General features: G+C 41.6%; 1 protein-coding gene across 2 annotated transcripts in view; it reads left to right on the top strand.

The window, feature by feature from the left end:
- Positions 1-5,834: 5,834 nt before the first annotated feature.
- fam49al (family with sequence similarity 49 member A, like) overlaps positions 5,835-12,278 on the top strand; it is a 31,390-nt gene continuing 24,946 nt past the window's right edge. Inside the window, exon 1 of one of the 2 annotated variants that reach the window (XM_046417873.1) lies at positions 5,835-6,177. The gene's annotated coding sequence lies outside the window, so the exon portion shown is untranslated. The remainder of the gene's footprint in view (positions 6,178-12,278) is intronic. The other variant, XM_046417869.1, reaches the window with a different exon arrangement.

Genomic DNA, 12,278 nt, shown 5'->3' with positions numbered 1-12,278 from the left:
AACTAAGTTGTGTTTTTCTTTGTAGATTTTTTTTTCACAGTAATGAAATGAAAATCAGGGAGAAAATCTAAATCTTGAAATACTATTTGCATGAGACTGATAACTGATTGACACAAAATCTGTGCTATTGGCATCCTCCTGTGAAAAAATGTTGCTATTTGCTGTCAAAAGCCTCAGAGCTTCAGATGAAGCCTACTCCTTATCACACAATCCCCATCACTTGCTCTCTCCCTTTCCATCTTCATCCTTCCTCCCTGTTCACTATTTCCCAGTCTCTGCTCCTCTACCTCTGCATCATCTCTCTCCCTCTCCCTTCTCGTTACAGCCACTGTCCCCATACCTGCCTGTCTGTGCTGGTACAGCCCTCTCTCTCTGCCTCTGTCAATGTATTTTGCCCTTATAAGGAGAGAGCACAGGCAGACTGTACTAACCGCGTGAGCTCGGCGGGGGTGTTGTAGGGGCAGGGAGACCACATCGACTGTAACGGCACGGTGAGAAGGGAGGAGGATGGAGGAGAGTGGATGGAGGGATGGGGCGGAGGAGGGTGGGTGTCGAGCTACCACGCTCCTGTCAATGACTCCAAATGAGACGACAGAAATAGGCACAGCGAAAGGGAGGGCCAGGGATTGGATGGCGAAAAGAGGCAGGTGAATGTGTCTCTGTGCGGATGCTCGTGTGTCAGGTTGAGGTAATCTTGCTGAGAGACAGAACATTTTCCAGCAACATTTACATTTACCTCTCATGTCAAAAGCCGAAGTTGGCCCACACACTGATTATATACATTTACAAAGCTCTCATTTTCCTCGATTGTGAGGCTGTGAGTAGAGTCTGCATGATGCCAGTTCACCAGCTGCCCACATACTCATTGATATAGAAGTCTAACATTTAGCTGGTGAGAGTCATGGAGGGAGAGTGGGCTTCAGTATGGCCGTCTGTAGTGCAACGTGATTAGTCCAGGGGTCAGGTGTTCTGTCCTTTGATGAAAGAAATAAGACACCCTTGGACTGGGTGAACCTCATCCTATAAAATAATGACTGGTTTAAAATTATCTTCATAAGAGTACTGATTCAGCACTGCACTAAGATTGCCAGTACTCATGATGGCCAGTTTTTTTAAAAATTGAAATCAGTTAACCAGAATGAATCTAATATTGTTGTAAGCATTTTTTTTCCCTTGTGAAAACCTGACGTCTACAGAAGGAGAGTCAGGTATGTAATGCTGCTAGCGGCTAAGGCAGCCTTGAGCTGTGAGCCTCATGTGGAGATGAGGAGGGGGCTACAGAAGTCTGGTGAGCTCAGTTCTTTGTAACTCCACTCCCACAGATTTATTTTTCTCATTTTCAAACTTCAAACAATCTTAAGACCCAACTGACACAGACTCGAGTAACATATGTATGTCATAAGATAAGATAAGATATGATTTTCCTTTATTGTCCCACAACGGGGAAATTCACAATGAGGACATAATGAATGAAGAAGTAATATCAGCATTTATCAACTTATAAACAGGAAGTACAAATGATAAAATGCAATAAGACATGTCCTTCCTCAAATCAACACAAACAAGGTTTTTGTGGAAACAACCTTTCTGGGTCTGGTATGACAACTAGTATATAGTTGCTAATGCTAGTCAGTGTTAGCAATGTTTAAGTAGGTATTGCAACTGACTTCAGTGAGTTTATTGACTTAATGATTCTTCCTTGCTTGCGTTTCTCTTAGACTTTGTGTTCTGGCTCTGACCATTATCTCGCAGATGTGACCACAGTGATTGCTGTTCAGAAAAGGTTAGTCTAATTTTAATGTCAACATACTTATTAAAGAAACCTTGTTCTGGGGTGATGTGTGGCAAAGTGGGCGAGTGCGCTCACCCCAGGTACAGAAGGTTTAAATCCCTTCTTAGCAGTGACCCGGCTTTCAGTCCAGCCAAAGGTCCTTTGCTTCACGTCTTCTCCCCTCTCTCTCACCCCCCATTTCCTGTCACTCTCTCTGACTGTCTAATCATTAAAGGTATAAAAATATAACTTTAAAAAAAAAAATCCTGTTCAACTAAACCATCTACTGTTGTAGTGCAAGCATTTCTTAAAACTGACTACAATTCAAGACCGACCCATGATATTTTTCTTGAATGTATCCTTTGACCTTAAAATGTGGCAATTATGCATAGAGTCCTCCTGAAATAGGTGTCTTCACCTTTGATTTTCTCACCCCAAGGTGCTCTTTCACTGAGCTGCATTTCACCTTAATGGTTCTTGTGCATTTTACTTCTCCTAATTCATAAAGCATGCCTTCATAAAGACTAAACTCATCTGAGGCCAGGCTCACCCACCACAGGCAGTCTCTGCCATTCATGCAATGGCAAGCAGGACGGGACAAGTGACCTAAAAAATAATAGACATTATATGAATAATCCAAGGTGCTCCACCTTATGCTGGGTGGCAATAATGCTCAGGTATTAATATTTCAGTTAAGAAAGACTTCCATTCCTCCCTTGCACTTTCCCATATTGCAGACTGAGTCTTTAAAAGATGGCTTGTCCTTATTTTTTGCATCATAATCAATGCAGACAATCAGAGTAAAAGTACATTTGGCTTCACAGCTGACATGATGTTAAAGGAGAATTTAGGAGTTTTATGATATTGTTACATCAGATAAAGAGAGCGAAACAGATACCTCTGTGCAGTTAACGAACAGCTTAGCAATCATTAATTCATATTAATGTACAAAGACTGTATACAGTAGGTTTCACTGGAGGCAAACTTTCCCTAGAAACTTATGCAAATTGACTTACTCACCATCCTCCCTCAGTATCCTTGGATACGAGTTATTTATTCATTTTGGTCTCCTTCACTGCTGAGCCGTCGTCTTTCATAGCAAAGCAACCAGATCAGGTGACGATAATGTGTCTCAGCTTGGGTCTGCAGTATATGCTGTTCAGTGTGACACACACAAACACACACACACCAGCACACACCCACACACACAGACACACATACACACGCACACACACACACGCGTACACACTTGACACTGGTGTGAATTTCACAGTATGGTGAGAACATTTCACTATATGATGGATCAGCTGATCAGGAGGGTTCAAATCAAGGCCTCACATCGAAGATGATGTTTATTCACTGACAGGCCACACTCACCTTCCTCTCTCTTGTTTCAAGTGAACAATATCAGTGTCAGAAAGCCTTCCAGATTCTGATACACTTAGTTAATAAATGATATCAGTCTCTGTTGGAGTCATTTTCAAAAGAAAAAATGAGAATGGCAAAACTGATCGTATTGGTACGAGGACAGTGAGTCAGTGTGATCACACAGTCACGAGTGACACGCCCTGCAGAAAGCACAGACCATCATGTTTAAACTGCTGTGGACCAAAACCAACAGATGCCACCATGTGTGTGTTGCCCAAGCCTCAAATTTCAAGACATATCCTCACGACCTGCAGCAACACCTGTTCACTCAACAGATGGGCCCCAGCCTACTGATAACTTTTTTTTTTGTCTAGCATTTCAGTCTTTTTTAAAAGATAGTTTATCAAATAAGACAAACAGATTAAATCCACTGTGTAACTCAGTAGTGTGGAGGAAATGTAAAAAAACATAAAAAACTGAGGTGCTTGTCACTGTAATGAGGCTCACACGAGTTTTTAATAATAACCTATTATAATCAGTCACTTATGAAAAACTGACACTGGTTCTCCTCCATTCTTCAACCTCATCTGAGATCCCTGCTGAAACACACTGTTGTTCCAGCAGACCTTGAATAAAAAGCCAAAGCACTCTCTCTCAGCAGTATAAAAGAAGGTTCTTGCTGTTCTTTCTATTCTGCCTTCTTTATTATCTTTTACCTCCTTTTCATCTTTGTGGCGCTCGGTTGCCAGCTAACAGGAGGGTGTCAACCACTGCAGCACCGCTTCCATGTTTCTGTCAGTCCTCTGTGATGAACTACAGATGGCACAGGTGCATTCTGGTACATCGAGTCAACACTGCACTTTTTTTGAATTTGTACCTCAAGACTCTAATGGTCAAACATTTGTGTATGTGGCTGAAATATGCTGTAACTGTATTGTATATCTTTGTCTCACTCTAATATGGTTTGGTCAATATTGTAATTCATTCTGCTTACTTTTCCGATTTGTATTACACATTTACAAATCACATTTGCAGTGTTAATAATGTATGATCACAGAGAAGTGAAAGTAGAACTCTGTTTAATGTTTGCGTGTGTTTACAAGCTGCCTTTGTTCAGTCTGTTTAGCAATACGGGGTGTTTGGCGATGTGAAAGTAGCAGTCAGAAGATCCACTTCTCAGACATTACCACAAAAACAGGAAGACTCATATTTATTATTAGACATTACACTCTTTCTTTACTTTTCAGTTAGACTGGGCAAACAGCAGAGAGTCTGTGCGTGTCTGTTGTTTCCAAAGATCGACGTAGGGCTTTGTTACATCTGAACTTAATTAGTTCACAAATTAACTTCTTTTTATGACTGGTTGATGATATGAGCAGTACAATAAAATACCACCACTCAGCTGTGAAGTGGTGGTATTATTAGCTACTAGCATGCTAGTTATTTAAATCATTATACACAGATAATTGTACCCTCTAGTCCTTCCTCATGACCAACTGAGGCCACATTGCAGCTCATCTGTGCTTATTCTGTGGTTGACCGACATGCCTCCATGTCCAACAAACAACATTTCTTTTCACTGCCAAATCAGACTTCATTGCACGTGAACCTAAGTGAACCTTGATTTTTGAATATCTCTTTTCCAAAGTAACTCTTTTTCAGTGTTTTCAGTAGCGAGTTACCTCTGACGCACTCTGTAGTCTGATTACAGCTTTCACATTCAGATGAAATGACACCTTGTGCTCATTTGACCCAACAACCTGTTCAAATATTAATAATGGCAACAGTGTGAAGACTTCATCAACTCGACTCTTCTCTTCTCGTTCTCCGTAAATGCACCAGAATAAACGGATTTTGCCCTAAATTTGGCTGACATACAAACTGTGGTTGAATACTGAAGGGTAGCATTTGGTCTTCAGCTCTTTTACTCTGTTCCAGTCCCCAGGGTGGGCAGCCATAAGCTCTGGTCTGGGCACAAGACCACAAGACAATAGACATTCTGTAACCCCCCTTCCCACCACACACACACACACACACACACACACACACACACACACACACAAACATACAAAGTGACAATTTAGCCATGGCTCATTTAACCATACCCTTTCTTCCAGGTTGCGACCCTGAAATAAGTATCCTAACAGGAATTTTCACCAAACCAGCAGTTACAATCCTGTTATAGTTTCATAAATGTCAGCTCGTTTATTGCTAGCTGCTCTGTGCTGTTTGTTCTTACAGCTTACAGCAAATATAACCAGCCTCACACTATAACCACAAATAATGTGAATTTCCTTCCCCTCTGCAGCACAGTAGCAAATGATGCTTGGCAGTCACCCACACAGTTTGCAAAAATACCCTGCTGCACATCCTTACTCACCATGATTCACTTTCACACCGTGTGGACAGAAAAAGTCACTCTGCTGCTGCAACAATGTCAAACACAATACAACTCTGCACCACACATACATAAATACACAGCAAAAGACAGACAGACAGACACACACAGAGAGTAGTGCCCCCTCCTCTTATTGCCAGCAGGCTAGTGGGAGAGTTAGTCAAAGGGGGGAGGGGGTGTTGTGAGGACTTGCTGAATGTGTGTGTGTGGTGGGGGTCTTTGTGAGCGAGCGAGGTAGGAGGAGAAGGCAAGAGGGAGGGGGGACATAGCGTTCTATTTCTCATAGACCAACAGCTGCTGTCTTTAGTGCAGAGAGTGAGAGAGGAAGAGGGAGGGCTGTGTGGCGTGAGGCAGTGCGTGTGCTCGGTGTTTAGGTGAATCCACAGCCCTCTGGCTCACAAGGATAAAGGAGTCTCTCCAAGGAAGACACAGAAAAGCAACACAAGGACTTTTTTCCTCTTTCTCGCATCCTCTGTCGTCTGTATTTTCTCTTCATTCCCTCACAGGACACCAGCGGCTGGTGTCTCTTTCTGTCCTTCTCTTTTGTTCCCCGCATCCATCTGTGTTTCACCTCGGTCCAGAGAGAAGGAAGGAGAAGCAGAGTCAGAGGCATCATCCTCCCCTCCTGCACGCCCAGCCGGTAAGCTGAGCCAACACTTCCTTCTTTCCTCTTCGTTTTACCTCTCATCATCTCTCCATCAGTTTTAGCTTCTGTAAAAAGAAGGGGTCTTAGATTTAATGCCTAAAAGAAGGGTTGCAAGCTGGCTTTGCTGGAGGTGGAAGCTGAGGCTGGAGGATGAATATGAGTTAGACTCTAGACTGAGGCTGGTGGCTGACTGGGGCTTTGGCTGAGGGATGGTGGTAGTGCCTGTGGGCAGAAGGACTGGATGTGGAGGACCAGCGTGGTCAAAATCCTGCAGAGTAGGGAGGGAGAGCTGATTTTGGCCCGACCACATCAAACCCTGTGGGGATGGTCAACTGGGGCTTGCCCTCCTCTTTCACTGCAGTGCTTAGCCAGAGCAGGACGGTCACTGCCACAGCCACAGCCACATGCAAACATCCACACAGACACACACATACTTCGACAAAGATCAATTCTTCCTCTGTGTATTAGGATCTCATCAGGAGAATATGGAGTTCAGATATGCTTGAGTGTATTAATGTGTGTTTATTTCCACTGATAGATGATGGCTAGGTCACAGGACACACGTGACCTCGAACCATCACAGTGCATGCATCATACATCATATTGATGCACTGGAGTGTTCTGCGAACAATGTGGGTAAACTGCCTGTCAAGCTTGCCTCCGTGCCTTTTCAGCTCCATTATGACACATGCCTTATATCACAAATTGTTCACCCAGAGGCGCCCAATTTCACACAGTGAGGTAGGTGTTTGAGGTGTGTGTGCTTGTGCAAGACATCTCTGCAAACAGCCTGCTAAAAACAATAGCCCCAGATTGCACTGCTGATCAGAAGGGGAGGATGTAAGTGACTTGAGTGGAAAACAGGGAGGAGGAAAAGAAGGAGAGAGGGAGGGAGGGAGGCAGGAAGGAAAAAACTGAATGGAGGGATGAATGAATGAGGACTAAGGCTTTTCAGGAGTGTTTCTTTCAAATGTGAAAAAATTCTGGTGGACGTACATGAGGCTGTTGGGCAGAGAGGGAGAGCAGAAAGGGTGAAGCTATACCCTGCTACTGTGTCACCCTGCAGGTCTTCTTTGTGTGTGTGAGTCAGAAGAGGGTTGGAATGAGAGCCCGTTGCTGTGGAGGGGGAGATGGATTAACACTAAGGTAGAAAGAGAAAGCATGATGAAGTGCTGTGTGTGTTTGAGTGTGTATGGACAGATGGAGGGTGAGAAATAGGAGAGGTGTGTAATTGAAAGATTGAAAGATCTGGGCCCTGTCTATCCCTCTGTAATCTACTGACTCTGGATATAATCCATATGAGTAGATTAAATGATGATTTACTGTCACACACACACACACACACAATAATTTGGTGTTCAAGAAGGTCATGTTGCAGTGTCAGTATGTTACAATGGGAGTGATAATACTTACCATCTCTTTTTGTGTGACACACAGTATTTATACAAACACTTTTTAAACTATGTTCGTATGCAGACATGTATGCACACACACTATTACATATACATATACACACACACACACACACACATATATATACACACACATATTAATATGTATCAGTACACACAGAAATTTGCCAAATATAAACATACTTACGTAAAAACAGTGTTGTGTACACAAACACCTAAAATTATACATCGTACTGAATATCGCTCATCTACAGTATATTTCTCTATAAATGGAGAAAATATATGATATATATGATGTTTGAGATGCTGATCATAATTTGTCATTTAAAACATATTATACTGTACGGTCATTAATCAAAATATGCAGATTAACGTCTTTATATGTCTGAATAAACAGCACAATGCATTGAAACAGCTGACGTACGCTCTATGTGTGTGTTAATCAGTGTGTACGTGTGTGTATAGGATTTTTTTTTTTTTCAGTCTAAGATGGAATGGTGGCTGCTATGGTATTTACTCCGCTGTTGCTAGGACACTCCCTTTGAACATTTTAACCAAGCCTTTTCATTGGCCTGCTGCGATGATGCAAGATTCCCTCACCCCAAATCTTTCCTGAGCGCCCATAGAAACATGCCCGTCTGCGTTTCCTCCTCTCTCCTCGCTCCCTCTCTGTCACTCTTTGTCTTACACCCCCCCGTTTCTTCTCTCTGTTTTCTGTCTGTTAATATCCCTCCTTGAGCATTCCTTCTTTTCATCCCTCTCGTTCTGTCATTAGCTCGTTGATTCTTCCTTACTCTCAATATATCTTTCCTTCCAAGCCCCTCCGTTCAGTTTACCTCATCTCAGTATATTCTGTCACTTCCATGACTCTCATCTAGCCAAAATGCTCACCGCAAAATGGTGTTGACAGCATGTGGTGGTCTCTTCCAGCACTGCACAATCATTTTGTCCTGCTGTCTTGCAGAGGATTAGTGTTCTGTGCTTGTCTCACTATGTGCCATTTCCTCTGTCCATATGAGGTGTAGTATCTTATAAGGTTGCCTTAGCATGTGTCAGGATTATCAGGTTTGACGAGGCGGAAGACAGGAATGGGGGGTTGGGGTGTCATGGCAAAGGAGGCTGTCTCTATATTTCTATTATTGTGCATCACCTTGTGTACTTCATTCTTGTCTTCTCAATAATAAGCACAGTTATTTGAGCTATGCATTCCTGTTATCGCTGCAATTACTCCAAGTTCACAGACACACAACATTTCCCATGATGACCTGTATTTCACGCTACAGAGTGATGTGAGTAATCTTATGGCTTCAGCTATTATATGTTGAGGGACTGGGAATAGAGGATGGGGGTATGCAAGGTTAGAATAAGTGAAAAAATGGAGAGCAAAGGAAAAAGGGAGGATCAGATGGGTAATGTTTGTCTTGTTTGTTTCCTCTTTCATTATTTGTCACCTTTGAAGCGCTGTCAACACATCCCATCAGGTGTAGTGGCGTGTAATGATCTCTTCCAGTCGTCACTGAACTAGACACGGCTGAGGTAACCCTGACTACGAAGAGGGCACATGAGTGACACATACAATGACACACAAATATGTGCAGCAACTCCCAACTGCCATGACCAAAGTGTTTTGTCAAAACATTTGAACACTCAATAGATGCTAATAGGCACAAAAGAATGCCTGAAAGAGCATTTTAAAGCTAAATAGTGGCATAATGAAAGCTGATGAAAGTTTAAGACACAATCAGGTTTGCTGCTATTCACATTGTTTGCTGAAGCAAGGATCTAAATATTTTGCTGATATAATTTTAGAACAGTTTTTACAGCGGTTTTACTTCCAAATATGACTGTGTCACAAATTCATTCAGTGAAAGACTGGTGCTATTGTTTATAACATTCTCAGATATCCTGTGCTTCACCGAATCAAAAGAGCAACAGTCATTCAATGGTGGATTATGGCTTTTATTGTTTAACCTAGAAAAGCTTATCAGACAGACTTCCAGTACAACACAAAAATCAAGTGGACAGACAATCATGCTGCATTAAATCCTTTGATTAAATTACAACACCATCCATATGTTTGTACATGTGGCTCAGCTGCTTTCCTCAAAAATACTGTACAATCCTTGTTTTATCTAAACTCTCCTAATCTTGACAACCGGCTGACCCATCTGTCCAGCACTAACATCTGTCATTCAAACACCTGTCACTTGAGCTTTCATGCTTGCTGTAGTTTGTTCTTTTGTTTTCATTGGAGTTCAGAGGTTGGATCAGACCAGTCTGTGACAAGGGCTGAGATAATTTCAGAATTCGAAATGTGATCCGTCTCCACGTGGTAATCCTGTGGTTTTTAAGCCAGTAGGAATTATGGATTACTCCCTCAGATCAGAGATGATCCTGTCAGAGGGGAGACGGGGTCTAGTGATGGTGGGCGCAGGGTGATGTGGGATGCGTTCAGATGTAGTATGCAGTATTCTTTAAGTTGCTTGAGTATAATTTTCTATTCAGTATATGCAACTTTGAGTTGGAGAGATGTAGATGAAAGTAAAAATGAGGATGTTGTCCGTACATAAATTCATTCATTCATTAGGTTTCTTAAAATAAGTGTGCAATTTTGGGAAATGGATGTGTTCACTTTACTTTTGGAAGTTATATAAAAAGATCAGTCCACTCTCATGTCTGCTCACTAAATATAAGGCCTGAGTCAGCAGCCAGTTAGCTTAGCTTAGCATAAATACAGGAAACAGGCAGAAAAAGCTAACCTGACTCTGTCCACAGATAAGAAAATTCAGCACCTTTGAAGTACAATAATATTTTGTTTAATCTGTACAAAAAAGTGAGCCTAAAAACATTCAGTTTTATCTGGGAACAGTAACTTCTTGAAGTCTTCACTGGTTGCCTGGCAACCTTGTGGTGATGACAAGATCTTGTATACTTTGGTTAAACAAACAAAGCATAACATCTTAGTTAGTGAGCTTTCAAGGTGGTGAGAGAGGGATTTTGTGAATTTTGCTCAAATCTTTATGCTAAACTGTAAAGTACAGTTGGATCAATCTTCTCACCTAACTCTCAGCACAAAAAGCAAATACGTATATTCTGTCTCTTTAAGACAAATGAAAAATACTGCTTGGTAAGGTACTGTCACTAGTTCCCTGTGCCCTTCACATTTCACAGTACCGTCATCTGTTTCTGGAAAAGTGCCAGTAAACAAAGAGGAACAAGGATTCTCTAAAGCTGACAATGAAACACTTGATTCACACTTGAAAATTTGATTTAACTAAATGAAATTCTCTAAGTCTCCATTCAACTTGTTTCAAAAGAAATAAGACTGAAAACAATAGCTTGTTTTAAAAAGCTGCCTAACAAATTTTGAAATGAGGGACTGTTTAATTTAACACGGATCCAGTAAGTAACCCACTGAATCGGAGAGAAAATAGATTTAGAAGACACTGAGATTTAATTTACAGAGACAAGGGAGACAGATCTGATAATTCTTAGATCACATGACTTAACCCTGAATGTTTGATGGCACTTGTATAGACCACTGAAAAGTCTTATTAAACACTGTTATCGTCCTTGTTATGAGTGTCCTGCTGAAAGTCTTTGAAATGTGTGATATTACATCCAGTAAGACACAGAGATGGGCCACACTTAATCGTCTCTCTTGTTTCTGTGAGTCTGCCTCTAACAGGATATGACTCGGCTTGTCTTTTTCAATGGCAATGAAAGAGGACATGGTGAGTTTCAGGATGTAATCAGATTACTTCAGATCTGCTCTCTGAAGACTTCCTACAATATTATGGCCTGTTGTCTGTCGATCAGATCAATTGCTGGCTACTAACATCGATGAACAGTCCAAGTGCCCACCTTCCGGTCATGTTTAAGATCAATATCCCCAATTTGGTGTGCAGGTGAAGCCAATTTAGGAGGATGGAAGGCTAAGGAGAGCGGTGCAGGTGGAGAGGAAGCGAGACAGAATTGCAATTAGAGTGTAATAAGTGAAGAGGCAAATTATCTACTTAGCAATGGTATCTCAATCAATGCTCCAGCTCTCTTAATAAGTTCTGCTGGATAACATAACCAAATGTGGCTGCTGAGAGTCAAGGTAAATACATGTGACCACTTAACAGTCATAATGGGGAGTGTATTTGACCATGCCTCTGATCATAGTCTCTCTGTTAAATATCTACCTGTTCATTTGACTGAATTCAACAGCCTGAGCAGTGGTTGCCTGCTCAGAGTTTAGTTTGGAGGATGGTTTCTTTACATCCTTTCCAAAACAACAAGAGTAAAAGCATAAGGGCTCTGTTATCTTCTTGAATGTAAGGTGCAAGCATTAACATGTGTGGCTAACTGGCTTGCTACTTACTGCTATGTTGCTAACTCAGCAATACCTCCACATAAACCAAAGCTGTCATTAACAAGCAGTATTATTTTGTGGACTTCCAGGTTAAGTTAGAAAAGACCTTCAGGACTGTGACATACATTGTGTAGTATTTGAAAGTATTAGTAAGTATGGGAGTAAATCATATTCTAATATAATATCAATTATGTTATGTCAGAGATTAGGCTGACGTTAGTGTCAGCCAACAAAACTGATGACTGCCAGCTAGAAATGAAAAGCCAGTAAGAAATAAAGGACCTATTGTTTTCAAAAATGAGAAAAATCGTGATATACTGGTACTG

The sequence above is a fragment of the Scatophagus argus genome, chromosome 17, assembly GCF_020382885.2.
Source record: "Scatophagus argus isolate fScaArg1 chromosome 17, fScaArg1.pri, whole genome shotgun sequence".
Classification (NCBI taxonomy): domain Eukaryota; kingdom Metazoa; phylum Chordata; class Actinopteri; family Scatophagidae; genus Scatophagus; species Scatophagus argus.
The sequence above is the reverse complement of the archived record's forward strand: the minus strand, read 5'-3'. Positions and strand labels throughout refer to the sequence as shown.